Below are 15,972 nucleotides of genomic sequence, written 5' to 3'. Positions count from 1 at the left end.
CAAATATGTAACACCCACTTTCCATAATGGATCAATGGATGGTATATATGAGTAAAAGGCATGGGTTTTTAGGAAAACCATATGCCACGACGTGACATGAAAGGTGTCATGACGTGGCAAGTAAAATGAAGATCATGTATCCGGAATGGTTGTCACAACGTAACAAATGGTGTGTCACGACATAACAGCAGTTGCAGCCCAAGCTCATGATTTTTAGTGTTTCTTCCATATTTAAAGCCATTAACTCATGGCCTAGGGAACCCTTTTCATACTCTAACCTCTCTCAACGAAACCCTAGCCCCATTTCATGTTTGTGAGCTTGTTTGATTGATTGATGGTCTTGTTCTTGGCTTATGTTGAAACTTGAAGAATAAGGAAGCTCATTGTGGTGCAAGGAAGCAATGAGCTAGTTTGGATCCCTCACTCCCTTTAGATTTTTGAGTTGTTGGAGGTATCAAGTTCACATTTTGATCATCGCTCTTCTTGTTTCAAGTTTTGGCTCATTTAGATATTTTTGGTCCCTTCCATGAATGTTATTGGAGTTTGAGGAACTCTAGAGCTTGTTGTGACTCTGAAATAGTCCTTAGGTTTCTGATAATGAGAAAAGAGTTACGTGTGAAGCTATTTAAGGTCCTTGAGCAAGTTATATATGAAGGAATTAGTGGACTTAGGGTTGTAGATCTAGCTTTGGGGTGGAGTCCTAATGGATAAAGTTGGAAACTTTATCCATTAAGTCAGTAAAAAGAACTAGATATGAAGTTATGGGCCTTGATCTGAAGGAATTAACCACTTAATGAAGATTTTGGCTTTCTGAATAGAAGTCACGACGTGTCATAAGATTTTCCACGACGTGGCGGTGCCCATAATCATGATTGTTTCTCTCTTGCTTTTTCATGACGTGACACATAGAGTGTCATGACGTGACGTTGACTTTGGCTTAGTTTATCGCTGAATTTGTGGACCTTTGACCGTTAGATTTTGACCAGTTTAACTTGGGGGTCAAACTTCGAGGAGTTGGGTTGTTGGCTTAGGATTTATCTCTTTTGGTGATTAGTCAGTTCGCGGGATTGAGGAGTGCAAGTAGTTAGAGTGCGGTTGTGTTTCTACGGTTCTTTAGTTCAGGTGAGTTTCTTAGTATGACACGTATTCCATTGTATATCCTTTGCATGGTAGGATAGAGGTACTATTAGGGTACACATATGCTAGTGGCCTAGGGTAAGTTCTTGTCATGCCTTGTAGTTAGAACACTTGGGATTTTATTATGCTAGACCAGTAGGATCTTGCTTTGTTGATTGTATGATTCTATTTGAGGCATGTTTGGCGAGGTAACTATGGAAGGCTAGTTGCCAATGGAATGTACTATGTTAGTTATGTATGTGTTTATGCTATATGGTTATGTGGTAGTGATAACTTGGTTCCTATATAGTCTAAGTTGGATTGCTTGAGAACTCTTGCTCTAATGCCGGATTGTGATGTTCTTATCTGATTATTCTCTCTCGGGTGGATCATCTGTTCCACTGTCTATCTGATCCCTGACTGCATACGACTTTATGTCTGGTATGGAAGACCAAGAGGTAGCTCCTAGAAGCGGAGGTTGGACTGGGCCCGTTTACTCCCTGGGCGGTGCCCGTTATGTATGGTTGGGCGGGGCCCATTATATATGGTGTTAGTTGTGTATGGATGGGTGGGCCCGTTATGTATGGTTGGGTGGGGACCGTTATGTTGGGCGGGGCCCGTTATGTATGATTGGGCAGGGCCCATTATGTGAGTTTGTAACACCCATTTTCCAGAATGGATCAATGTACGGCATAAAAGGAGTCAAAGGCAAGGTTTTTGGGAAAAATCATGTGTCACAACTTAACCATAAGGAGGTCACGACGTGTCGTGCCAAAAATGAGAACGTGTATCTGGAAGAAGATAATGACGTGACATGAGTATGGTCACGACGTGACTATGGCTGCAACCCAAGCCCATGAACTTTTAGGATTTCCTTCATATTTAAACCCCTAATATCAAATTTAGGGTTTCATTTACAGCCTCCATCACCCTCTTGAGCCTCGAAGCAAACCCTAATACCCCATCTTCATTTGTGAGCTTATTCTTTGTGTTTCGTGCTCTTAGAAAGAAGAAGAAGAAGGCCTTATGGTGTAGATAATATCTTGGCAAGCTTGGAGTTTGTATTTGAGCAAATTCTGGACCATTGTAAGTGTTCAAGACCCAAACTTTATGTTGATAACTTCTAGATCTAGGCTTCCAGTCCTTTTTTCTTCATATTGTGGAAGTTTGGATGGAAGGATTCCTTAAAGTTGGCAACTTTAACGGTCCCTAAGGTCCCTTGAGGGTTGTGTTTGTTGGATCTGAAGTTTGGATAAGTTTTGAAGACATTAATATGATTGTGGTTCCATTTCTTCATCATTTTTACCTAAAATGAGATCAATACATGCATTGGACATGCATGCCTATAAAGCATCGATTTTTAGGATGATTTTGGAGTAAGAATGCCATATGTAAAGTTGGAATGGGTGGATTAAAGGATTAACGGATGAATGCATTAAGTTGTCCCAATTTGATGTAGTCACGACATGACCATATGGGGGTCACGACATGACCAAGAGTTTTCCCAATTATTTTGGATGAACTCTGTCACGACGTGAGGGCATGGCCATCATGACGTGACAATGGTTTTGATCATGAATGAGTTGTTTGAATCTGGATTCTTTGGACTGGGGCTGAGTGACCATGGGATGGTTACGACGTGAGTATCGGTTGTTGGTAATGTTGAGTGTTCACTTTGACTTTGACCATTGAATTTTGGTATGGGTTGACTTTTGGTCAAATATCTAGTTTTAGAAGGTAGACTAAGGGTTTACTTTGTGTGGTTTGGTAGGAAGTGTTTAGCACCCGTTCTTTGGTTATGAGATTTGTTAGTTTTTGATTTTGTCAGCAAGGTAAGTGTTTTCACTATACTATGTAGGATGTTAGTTATCTTTGTGATACTTGCATAGAAGACCCTAGGGGTAGCGCGTGGCATTTGTATGAAAGGCCATGGGGGTAGCCCATTGAACTTGTATATAATACCATGAGGGTAGGCAATGCGAGGAAATACCATGGGGGTAGCCCATGACACTTGTATATAAGACCATGGGGTAGCCCATGGCTGTACAAGGGAAGACCATGGGGGTAGCCCATGACACTTGTATATAAGACCATGGGGTAGCCTTTGGCACTTATATTGAATACTATGGGGGTAGCCCATGGCAATGTATGTAGAGTATGTGGTATTTTGGGGAACTCGCTTACCTTTGTGCTTACGATTTTGCGGTTTAATTTTTCAGGTACTTTCAATTCCAAAGGGAAGGGCCCAACTCGAGTTCACTGCATCCCCTACCGAATTGATCATTATTAGTTTATCTGATGTTTGAAAAATACATTTTTACTTTGTTGGGTTTTGGAGCAAATGATTGTATGGCTTGGTGGTTTAAAAATGAAAATATTATTGGTATTTCAGGATGTTACAAGTTGGTATCAGTGCCTTGGTTTGAGGGATTCATGAACACTCTCGGTTGTGTCTAAACTCAAACTGAGGAATTGATAATCTTTTGAAAGAAAATGAACTTTCTAAAAAGATTTTTATAAAGAAAGAGGGTGTGATGCGTGCAATCAGTCGATCTCAAGTAAGTGATTCCCAGAATACCCATACATGTTGATATGTTATATGTGTTATAAAATGTTTTGCATGCTAGAAGTTAGCATAATGATATGTTCATGGATTGCATGCTAGAATGCATATTAGGAGAGATGTCTATTAGGAAGGATGCATTTAGATGTTTTGTGGCCTACGAAGTTTTACCAGCTCGAATGTTGCTTGCTTTGTACTTTCTAGGACTCATATTGACATGAGTTAACTATAATGAATACGTTAAGTTACATGCTTTAGAGGTTAAATATGTTTAGAATGATTGATTTGGACCTATTACACAACTCTCGTTTGAGTCTAACCGTTATAGGGATAGATATTTTAGTCGAAAGATTATTTAAGTTTTGTTGCATGTAATTGTATTAATGAAGTAGTTAGCTGACATTAATAGGAGTTTTTCAGCAGCTGATGGCAGGGTGAGGTGGGGATCCTAGGAGAGCCTAGGAAGTGCTTTAGTGTGAATGGTGTGCTATTTAAAGGGTTTTGGGAAGTAACATTATGAGGATATGGCTTAGAGGATTTGGGATGGTTCTTAAGGAAAGTATGGATAGGTGTGGAAGGTAGTATTGGGCCTGTAATACTGAAAGCACATGATCCGTACTCGAATCAAGGAAAATCACAAGGATTATAGGAAACCTGTAGAATGAGGAATTCTTCAGGTATGTTTTAATCGTTTTTATGATGATGAGCACTTGTGGATGAGGTTCTGGTTCTGGTTCAGGCTTAGGCTCTGGTTCTGAGCTGATTGATAAGAGGATACACAAGTTCATTATGTTTGAGTTGCTCGCGATATTTTTGGATGCGGCTCCTATGATGTTTGGTTCCATCAAGGAGGGGATCATGGAATTATTGGATGATCGACTTGGGGCTTTTCATGCAGAGATTGTGGCATGTCAGATCGAGGTGCAAACTCTCTCTTTTGGGGAGTTCAAGGCTTGCAGAACCCTATAGTTCTTCAGGAAAAAGGAATCTATTGCTAGTAGATGGTGGATTGCTAACATGGAGAATGCTCAGCTGACTAGTTTCTTCCCTAAAGGATCGAAGGTGGGATGCATCTTGCCTTCTCAGGGATGGATCATGGGATTGGTGGGAGGAGGTTGGTCATTCCTTGGGAGCTGAGGTCATGACGACCATATCATGGACTGATTTTGTGTCAATGTATAGGGCGGAGTTTGCACCTGCCTTTGAGGTGAAGCGGTTGGCGAGGGAGTTTCAGGACCCTCACTAGACGACAGAGACTGTGGTAGAGATCACTGCCAAGTTCAGTGAGAGGGCTTTATTGGTTCCACAGTATGCTATGGATGAGGAGATGAAGAAGACAAGGTACCACAATATGTTGATGGATGATGTTCGGGAGTTTGTGAGCCTGTTGAGGTGCAATACTCTGAAGGATATGATTGCCAAAGCCCGGGAGCGGGAGATTGAGTTAGAGCATCGGTCGAAATGGAAGCCAATTTCTGCTCAGACAGTAGGGGGATTAGTAAAAAATCCCAATACTTTTGATTCGTGAGCTAGAGACCAGCATGGTCGGGGCCATTACGGCAAGTCCAGGAAATCGAACGATGAGGTGTGTCGATCTAGAGGTATGAGTTGCTTCAAGTGCAACAGGTTTGGTCATATCAGCAGGGATTATCCCTATAGACCAAGTCTGATTTGTTTTCACTGCAATCAGGTAGGCCACAATAAGGCTGATTGTCTGAGACGGTCGAGTAGAGAGGTGAAGGGACCTTCTCCAGCTACACTAAGGATTACTGATGGCCATAAGGGCATAAAATAGCGTCTAGTGGTGAGGAGCCGAGCATTTTAGTTGCAGGACGAGGAGACCCGAGCTCCGCTAGATGTTGTCGCATGTATGTATCATGTTCAATTCCTTTATTCCTTTTCAGGTCTACGATTTTGTAAATGTTGTGAGTGACATGCAATGTTTTTGTTGGATTAGGTGTCTAACCCCATAACTATAATTGGTATGTACTTGACCCGAGAGTAGCATGGTCCATTTTGGGTTACATTCACCAGAACAATCTGATAAGATGGATATTTGAGAAAGAGGTTTATTATTTAATTAGTATTGATCAAGACTTAATTTGAATTAATTTAGTGATCAAAAGAGACTAATTAAATATATAGGGGTTGATTGTGTAAATCAATGATACATATAGGTTGGGCTAATAATCCATGGTGGATTAGTGATGGGCTAAGCTTATGTAAGGTTTCATATACTGTTAGTCCATTACAAACCCAAGTGTTAGAATTAGGGTTTACACATAACCCTTTTAATTCTACACTATATATATGTAACCCCTTCGCCTAAAATTGGTGACACAAGTAATCTTAGAGATAATATAGCCGATTTTGAGTGCCTCATATCCTCTCTCTCAAGCTCTCCAATTGTTGGCGGTGTTTTGTGAACCATTTGAGGCATCACACTTGAGGTGCTAAGTTCTTAAAAGCCAAATACAATAAGCTACAACAAGAGGTATTCTTTTAACTAGTTTTATGATTCATATACCAAAATGTTGTATGCTAGTTTAGGCTTTATACTTTGGAAACAATATTGCATGTATAATTAGAGAAAACTTAGATCCAAAACATTAGGGTTGCATGTGCACCATAAGGTTGTTATAGTGCTTAAAACCCATCAGTTTGAGGTGTTTAAGTCTCTACCTAAGGTTCATGGTTCCTTTATGGTTGTTTGGTCATTATCATTCGAGGGATTATCATATGCCATTTTGAATGCTCATAAGGTCTGCGTATTGGATTAAAACCACGCTCACATGAATCACTTCATGGAATTTATCTCGAGTGATTGTGATACGATAATATCATATAGTCTTCAAACCGAGATGTATGAGTTGTTGACTATGAGTTGGTTGTACATTGATAGTGCGAAAACGCATCAGTAACTTGATGTTATAAAACATGCTATTGTGTATGGTTTGACGAGTAGTTAGTACAAGCATATAAGTCGAAGTTTATCTGTTCCTTTTATCCTTGAAGGATTAAAAGTGATATCTTGGGCCCCTTGATGATTTTGTTTTGACTTATGTATCGGGCCCGGTAAGAACTACATTGATGTGTTCAATTAAGTTCTATGTCAAACAAATCGGAAATCGGGAAACAAATTGCTGGACAATAAGTATGACTATGTTCCATGTATTTGTCCACACTATATCTTGAAGAACAGAGGATTATATGATCCCTTATCTAAAATGGTACGTCAGAGTTCGACAACGGCTTTTAAGAGTTGAGATTGCTAGTCGGTTTTAAGTCGTACTTGCAGTTATAGTTATTAGACTTATCCAAGTGGGAGACTGTTGGATTAGGTGTCTAATCCCATAACTATAATTGGTATGTACTTGACCCGAGAGTAGCATGGTCCATTTTGGGTTGCATTCACCAGAACAATCTGATAGGATGGATATTTAAGAAAGAGGTTTATTATTTAATTAGTATTGATCAAGAATTAATTTGGAATTAATTTAGTGATCAAAAGAGACTAATTAAATATATAGGGGTTGATTGTGTAAATCAATGATACATATAGGTTGTGCTAATAATCCATGGTGGATTAGTGATGGGCTAAGCTTATGTAAGGTTTCATATAGTGTTAGTCCATTACAAGCCCAAGTTTTAGAATTAAGGTTTACACATAACCCTTGGAATTCTACACTATATATATGTAACCCCTTCGCCTAAAATTGGTGACACAAGTAATCTTAAAGATACTATAGCCGATTTTGAGTGCCTCATATCCTCTCTCTCAAGCTCTCCAATTGTTGGTGGTGTTTTGTGAACCATTTGAGGCATCACACTTGAGGTGCTAAGCTCTTAAAAGCCAAATACAATAAGCTACAACAAGAGGTATTCTTCTAACTAGTTTTATGATTCATATACCAAAATTTTGTATGCTAGTTTAGGCTTTATGCTTTGGAAACAATATTGCATGTATAATTAGAGAAAACTTAGATCCAAAGCATTAGGGTTGCATGTGCACCATAAGGTTGTTTTAGTGCTTAAAACCCATCAGTGGTATCAGAGACTAGGATTGTTTTCTGTTATATTGATGCTTGGTTAATTTTTCAAAGCTGAAAAAATCGAATTTCTGGCCTCTGACTGATGAACTCGACGAGTCCAATGACCAAACTCGACGAGTTCACTCACAAAAAGGCAACTCGACGAGTCCAGTTCATGCACTCGTCGAGTAGAACATTCTGTTTGCAGATTTTCGAGCCTTTTGGCCAGAATTGGATTAGGATCATTATTATCACAAACTGTTTTGTATCATAAAATTAGTTTTTCTTGATATGGTAATGATTATCCTCATTCAATTAAAGGACAATTGTCAAATTTTAAGATAATAAGATGATTATTTGTATTATTTGATATGAATTGCCTTGCTATATGAGTTATATTAGATCAATGGTAAATTATATGATAATGTTATTAATTAAAAATTGATCTAAATGTTATTAATGAACTCCATAACCTGTCCTCAAGTTATGGAACATCAAGAGTCTCACTCATTAAAATACATTAACTCATAAGTTATGGAAACCCAAGAGTTTTGAAGAGTTTCAAAACTTGCCCTCAAGTTTTGGAATTTGTAAAGTCTCACATATGAAACATTTAATTCCAAACCTTAGAATTTTAAAAGTTTAAAATTCAACCCTTATACTATTATAATATTATAAGTTTAATAATTATATATATGCATAAGACAAGTCAGTTTTACCGTTAGTAGGCCTCATTCACGAAGCCGGTCTATAAGGGAGGTATAAGATTACTGTCTATAAAATGGTGGTTTAATGGGTGTCCACTCTCACCCACCACTTTTTCAGATGTATTCTAACACCTTAATATTTCATTTGGGTGTTATATTAAGGATTCTTATCTAATCTAAACTTTGTCTTTCTTTTTCAGATGTATTCCAACACCGCTTCTGGCTCAAACCCTTCTGGCTCTTTCTCCCTCATGAACTTGTGTGGGAGGGTCATCTTTTATGGTTAGAATTTCAATGATTGGATTCGGAACATTAGGATGGTCACTTGTTACGAGGACAAGGAATATGTCCTCAATAAAGAGCTTAAGGAAATTGATGAGGCCACTGCTACTCCTGAAGAAGTTGTTAAATTTAGGACTCATGAGAAGGACGCCACCAAGGTGTCTTGTATCATGTTGGCCACTATGACAGCTGAACTTCAAAATTCCTATGAGGACTACTACCCTTTTGAGACGCACCAAGACTTGATGGAAAGATACCATCAAAGTAATCATCAGGAAAGGTATGAAATCATCGCCTCCATGATTACAACAAAAATGAAGGATGGAGAGTTCATCACGGCCCACTTGCAGAAAATGCAATGGTTTGTGGACCGCTTGCTGAAGTTAAATGTGAACTTCGATGAAGAGTTGTCCATTAATATTATCCTACACTCTTTGCCTCCTTGTTATGATCAGTTTCGTATGACTTATCATATGAACAAGGAGGAGGTCACTCTTAGCAAGCTTCAAGGCCTTTTGAGAACTGTTGAAAGTAGTCTAAAAGGAAAATTTGTTGTATTTACTCCTACTCCTACTGCTGCTGCCCCAGTCCTGGCAATTAGACATGGGAAAGGGAAGAAGAGGAAGGCTCATTCTAAGAGCCACAAGGGAAAGTCTCATGATGGATCCTCTTCTAGTGGGACTAAAGCTGGTTTTGCTAATCCCTCTACCAATCCAAAAGAAGCAGAGTGTTTCTATTGTCATGATAAAGGGCACTGGAAGCGAAGCTGCCCCAAATACTTACAGGATGTCAAGGATGGGAAGATAAAGCCCACCCATGCAGGTATTTACACTATTCTGTCTAATAACTCATCACATACTAATTCTTGGGTCCTTGATAGAGGTTGTGGTATTCACATTTGTTCTGATATGCAGGGACTAAAAAGAAGTAGGGATGTGGAGCACGGGAAGATGAACTTGATCATGGGGAATAGGAAAATGTCGCCTATCACCAAGATTGGAGTTTATTCTTTATTGCTTAGTAATGGGTTAGAATTAGATTTGAATAATTGTTGCTACTCGTCCGATATGGCGAGAAACATTATTTCCTTTCATAGTTTGTACAAACAAGGTTTTAGATTTTCATTTGATAATGAAATTGGTTCTATTAATACTTTTATAATGGTCTATTTTATTTTAAAACTTTGCCTTGTAATGGTGTATATGAAACTGTGATGGTTGTAGACAACTTAGGAAATAATGTGTTGCATATTGATTCGTCCAATAATTTGGACAAGGCATGCTTGTGGCATTTTCGTCTTGGACATGTCAACAAGAAGCGCATCGGCCAACTCCAAAAGGCTGGTGTGTTGGAGTCATTCGACTTAAAGTCAGATGACACTTGCGAATCTTGTTTGCTTGGAAAGATGACCAAGTCACCCTTCACTGGTACTTGTGAAAGGGGTGAGTGTCTGTTGGATCTCATACACACCGATGTGTGTGGACCCTTCAGATCCTCCATAAGGGATGCTAACCATTTCTATGTGACTTTTACTAATGATTACAACAGATATGGCTAAATCTACTTAATCAAGCATAAGTCAGATTCCTTTGAAAAGTTCAAAGAGTTTAAAAAAGAAGTGGAGAATCAGCTGGGCAGGAAGATAAAGATGCTTCGATCCGATCGAGGTGGTGAGTATCTTAGTATCGAGTTCCTAGACTATCTTAAGGAATGTGGAATTATTTCACAATAGACGCCACCCAGGACACCACAGCTTAATGGTGTGGCTGAGAGGCGAATCGAACCTTGTTGGACATGGTTCATTACATGATGAGTCGAGCTTCGTTACCTATCTCATTCTCGGGGTATGCCTTAGAGACTACCGCTCATATCCTTAATCTAGTCCCTACTAAGAAGGTTGCTAAAACACCTCACAAGATGTGGACATGGAAGGTTCCCTCGTTAGCACACATCAAGGTTTGGGGTTGCGAGGCTTTTGTGAGGCGTGAGACTCACGACAAGCTCGAACCTCGTAGTGAGCGTTGTATTTTCATCGGCTACCCACATAAGTCTTTTGGATATCTCTTCTACAGACCGAGTGACAATGTTGTCTTCGTTGCGAGGAGAGGGGTTTTCTGAGAGAGAGAACTCATATGCCAAGAAGACAGTGGGAGGCAAATTAACCTTAAAGAGCTTCAAGAGTTAAGTGATGAAGGAACGTCAAACACTAGCACTCAACTTGAGGAGGAAACTCGTGTTGAACCTGTTGACGAGTCCTTACCTCTGAAGCGTTCCAGTAGAGTTAGTGTTCCACCTGTGTTATATGGTTTCCATATTACTACAGATGGTGATACATTTATCAGTGATAACAGACTAGTAAATTTGGATGAACCTAACAACTACAAGGAAACCATGGCAGGCCCCGAGTCTGCAAAATAGAAAGAGGCTATGGACAACGAGATTCAGTCCATGTATGACAATCAAGTTTGAGAAATCCATTTATGGATTGAAACAAGCATCTCGCAGATGGAATCTTTGTTTCGATGAGAAAGTCAAAGAGTTTGGATTTTCGAGAAGCGAGGATGAGTCTTGTGTATATGTCAAAGCTAGTGGGAGCATAGTTAGCTTTCTAGTGTTGTATGTAGATGACATACTTCTCATAGGAAACGACATCCCAACCTTGCAGGAGGTTAAGTCCTGGCTTGGGAAGTGTTTCGCTATGAAGGACCTTGGAGAAGCTGCCTATATTCTTGGGATAAGGATATTGAGAAACATGAGTAAAAGACTAATAGGGCTTAGTCAAAGTACCTACTTAGACAAGGTGTTGAATCGTTTCAACATGGAGATTTCCAAGAAAGGTGAATTACCTATCCAAAGCAATACCAAACTGAGTAAGACTCAGAGTCCGAGATAGCAGAGATGAGTCGAGTACCATACGCTTCCGCAGTTGGCTCGATCATGTATGCTATGACTTGTACTCGCCCTGATGTGGCCTTTGCTTTGAGCATGGTCAGTAGATATCAAGGGAATCCTGGTAAAGCTCATTGGACTGCGGTAAAGAACATTCTTAAGTACCAATAGAGGACTAAGGACTGGGTCCTTACCCTCGGTGGGAGTGATGACTTGAGAGTGACAGGGTATAGTGACGCCAGCTTTCAGACCAACAGAGATAATTTCCGCTCTCAGTCGGGCTGGGTATTTACCCTGAATAGAGGAGCAATAACTTGGAAAAGTTCCAAACAGGAGACTGTAGCTGATTCAACGTGCGAATCAGAGCACATAGCAGCAAGCGAAGCGTCAAGGAAGCGATATGGCTGAAGAACTACATCGGAGACCTTGGAGTTGTACCAGCTATAAAGGAGCCTATGGATATTTTCTGTGACAGCGAGAGTGTAGTCGCCTTAGCCAAGGAACCAATGGATCATGGCAGATCCAGACACATCGACAGAAAATATCACTTCATAAGACATCAGATAGAAGAAGGACTCATCGTAGCAAACAGGGTATTGTCATAGGAGAACCCAACAGATCCCCTAACGAAGGGACTGAGTAGGGTTAAGCACTTGCAGCATGCGAGGAGCATTGGGTTGAAGGACGATATTAGTTTTAATGATTAGATAGCTGTTCGGAAACTTGTAATAGATAAAATGTAATTGACATTTGATGATTAAATAAAAGGAGTTTTATTTATGAGTAAAGTTACTATCTTGTGTCAATTGTTTACTATTGTTTCATTTTGCATGTTTTGACTTCCAGAATAATAAAATTATTCAAACTATCCATAGTCGATCATACTTTGGAAGTAGGTATTGATGCAAGACTGTCATGGATTTGGCTTGTAGATTGTCTAGAGTGTTTAGACATGGCAAAAGTTTGCTACAACATTCATGAGTGCTCATAAGGTCTGCGTATTAGATTAAAACCACGCTCACATGAATCACTTCATGGAATTTATCTCGAGTGATTATGAGATCATAATATCATATAGTCTTCAAACCGAGATGTATGAGTTGTTGACTATGAGTTGGTTGTACATTGATAGTACGAAAACGCATCAGTAACTTGATGTTATAAAACATGCTATTGTGTATGGTTTGACGAGTAGTTAGTACAAGCATATAAGTCTAAGTTTATCTGTTCCTTTTATCCTTGAAGGATTAAAAGTGATATCTTGGGCCCCTTGATGATTTTGTTTTGACTTATGTGTCGGGCCCGGTAAGAACTAAATTGATGTGTTCAATTAAGTTCTATATCAAACAAATCGGAAATCGGGAAACAAATTGCTGGACAATAAGTATGACTATGTTCCATGTATTTGTCCACACTATATCTTGAAGAACAGAGGATTATATGATCCCTTATCTAAAATGGCACGTCAGAGTTCGACAACGACTTTTAAGAGCTGCGATTGCTAGTCGGTTTTAAGTCGTACTTACAGTTATACTTATTAGACTTATCCAAGTGGGAGACTGTTGGATTAGGTGTCTAATCCCATAACTATAATTGGTATGTACTTGACCCGAGAGTAGCATGGTCCATTTGATGGGTTTTGTGCATTCTAACACTCCTAAGTGTACATGCAACCCTAAATACCTTGGATCTATGTTTTCTCTATTATACATGAAATTATGAACTTTCCAAGGTACTACCCTATCTAGCATACAATACTTGATACTTGGGTAATCAAATGGATAGAATACATACCTTTGTTTGATGTAGCTTGTCTCCATGAAGCTTGAGTGCCTAGTGCCCCAAGTGTGACACCTCAAATGGTTCACACAACACCAAATGCACATGGAATGACTTGAGAGAAATGGAACACTCCTTGAAATCGTCTAGCCCTCCTATTCACACATTAGTGTACGATTTCTTGAGCCATGGGATTCTTTTATATGGTGGCTATTAGGGTTACACCATGTAACTCATAACTTTACCCATTCCTTATGCTTCATGGATTTTAACCTCCATGGAGTATCCATGGGTCACCCCATGGACTTAGTCCAACATAAGGAATCTTGGATCACAAGCCCACATATATAAGAATGAATGATTTACACAATCAACCCATATATTTAATTAGTCTCCTTTTGATCACTTAATTAATTCCAAATTAATTCTTGATCAATACTAATTAAATAAGCTTATTAATATATTAGAACTTATAATATATTAACCAACCTTAAGTGTTATTTCTCTCATTATAGTCTATCCAAATGCATGATGCCATGCAACCCAAATGGACCATGCCGGGTCGGGTCAAGTCTTACCAATTATAGTTATGGACTTAGACATTAATCCAACAGTCTCCCACTTGGATAAGTCTAAAAGTATTATTGCGTATGACTTCAGGAACCGATCAGCAATCGTAGCTCTCAAAAGCTTCTGTCGAACTCTGACCTTGTCGACGAACTCTGACCTTTGTCAATGACTTGTCCATTAGATAATGGATCATATATTCCTCCATTCTAGATATCATATGGACTGAGACATGGATTAGCAATCATTCTCTCTGTCCATTTGTTGTTTCCCGATTTCCGGTTCATGATGATTGACTGATTGAACAAATCAAATCAGTCCTGGCTTGGCCAAGCACTCACATGTATCATCTTTAAATCATCGAGGGGCCCACATATATCGCTTTTATCCCGAAGGTAAAAGGAATGGATAAACTTCGACTCATATGGCTTGTTCTACTACTTGTTGAATCATACACAAAGGCACGTTTTATAACATCGAGTTACCGAATGCGTTTTCGTGCAATCAATGTACAACCAACTCATAGTAACAACTCATATCTCTAGGTTTGAATAATATAAGATATTATCGTCTCATGATCACTCGTGATAAAATCCATGAAGTGATTCAAATGAGCGCGGGTTGAATCTAATACTCAGAACTTATGAGCACTCATGAGTGTTGTAGCACCACTTTGTCCACCAACTTGGACCTCTACAAACCAACCCATGACAGTCTTGATTCATATCTACTTCCAACATATGACCGACTGTGGATGGTTTGAATAACTTAATCATTCAGGAAGAGCGACTTAGTTATTCTGGAAGTCTAAACATGCAAAGTGAAACACAAGAATAAATGAATCAAATATGGTATCAAACCCTATGAATATAAATAAACACTTTTATTTATCACCATACTGATTACTCATTATTCATTGTGTCGGTTTTATCAACTTTATACTTGAATTAAAAACACTAGTTGTCCCATGCTCCAAGCATGTACACTATGTTTTTCTTAAACAATAGCTTTGCCATACACCAAGTATGCACTCTATGTTTGTCTATGATCCTTACTTTGTGAAATAAACCAATTGAACATAATTTCAATGATTCTAATTTCACACTCCCAAATCCTTATCGAAAAATGTGAGAATTTCAAATTCCTATCATTTATCGAAATCTGTTTAGATTTTAAACTTATATGCACTGACCCTCCTGTAATGAATATGTACAAAGTCACAAAGACTTGTCAACAGTCATTATAAGGTATTCCAATGGAGATCAACTCCATGGAAACTAAGTCTCATATTCAAAGTACATTGCTTTGGACATGCTTCTTGCATTAAGTTTTCTAATCTTACACAGATAACTTCCACCTATGGAGACAACTCCATATTCTCATTTTGACTATCACTTCTGAATAAGAGATGCCGCTTTTCAGAATATGTCAATATGGTCCTTCCAAAATTAGCACTATACTTCCAACTGTCCCTGAGGAACCAATCTTTGGTAAACCTCAGATTGTCCTCGACAATTGCTTAATCACTTTAGTCATATCCAATTCTCGACATTTTCCTCCTTAACGCCCCAAGGCATTTGGAAAATTCAGAAAGGATAAATATTATAGCACATGTAATCGATCTTCTACCCAAAGTAAATGGGACACGATTCATGATGTTTCACATAAAGACATGGTTCTAGACCAGTCTTTTGCCATAATAATTTTTTTTTTGTTTGCCATATTCTCAAAATTTGACTATGAAGAGGGATGCCGTAATCATAATCGAATTTTGAGAACGCAATATATAGAATTTTCTAAGTTGAACCAAACCAACATAAAATTCATATATATATTCTTGACTAAGATGATTAAAATCTCAATCTAAGCCTTTTAGAATTGAAATGAAGTATAATTTCCTCTCCCTTAATTATAGCAAAACTACTTTTTCAACCCCTGCAATCTCACGAATTGAAACTTTTGTTTTCTATAATTAACATTGCTAACTTGCAATACTTATCATAATTATCATGCTCCCACTAACATGATGATTATTAGC

This window comes from Lactuca virosa, chromosome 7, assembly GCF_052849685.1.
Source record: "Lactuca virosa cultivar CGN04683 chromosome 7, Lactuca_virosa_CGN04683_v6, whole genome shotgun sequence".
NCBI classification, from domain to species: Eukaryota; Viridiplantae; Streptophyta; class Magnoliopsida; order Asterales; family Asteraceae; genus Lactuca; species Lactuca virosa.
The sequence above is the reverse complement of the archived record's forward strand: the minus strand, read 5'-3'. Positions refer to the sequence as shown.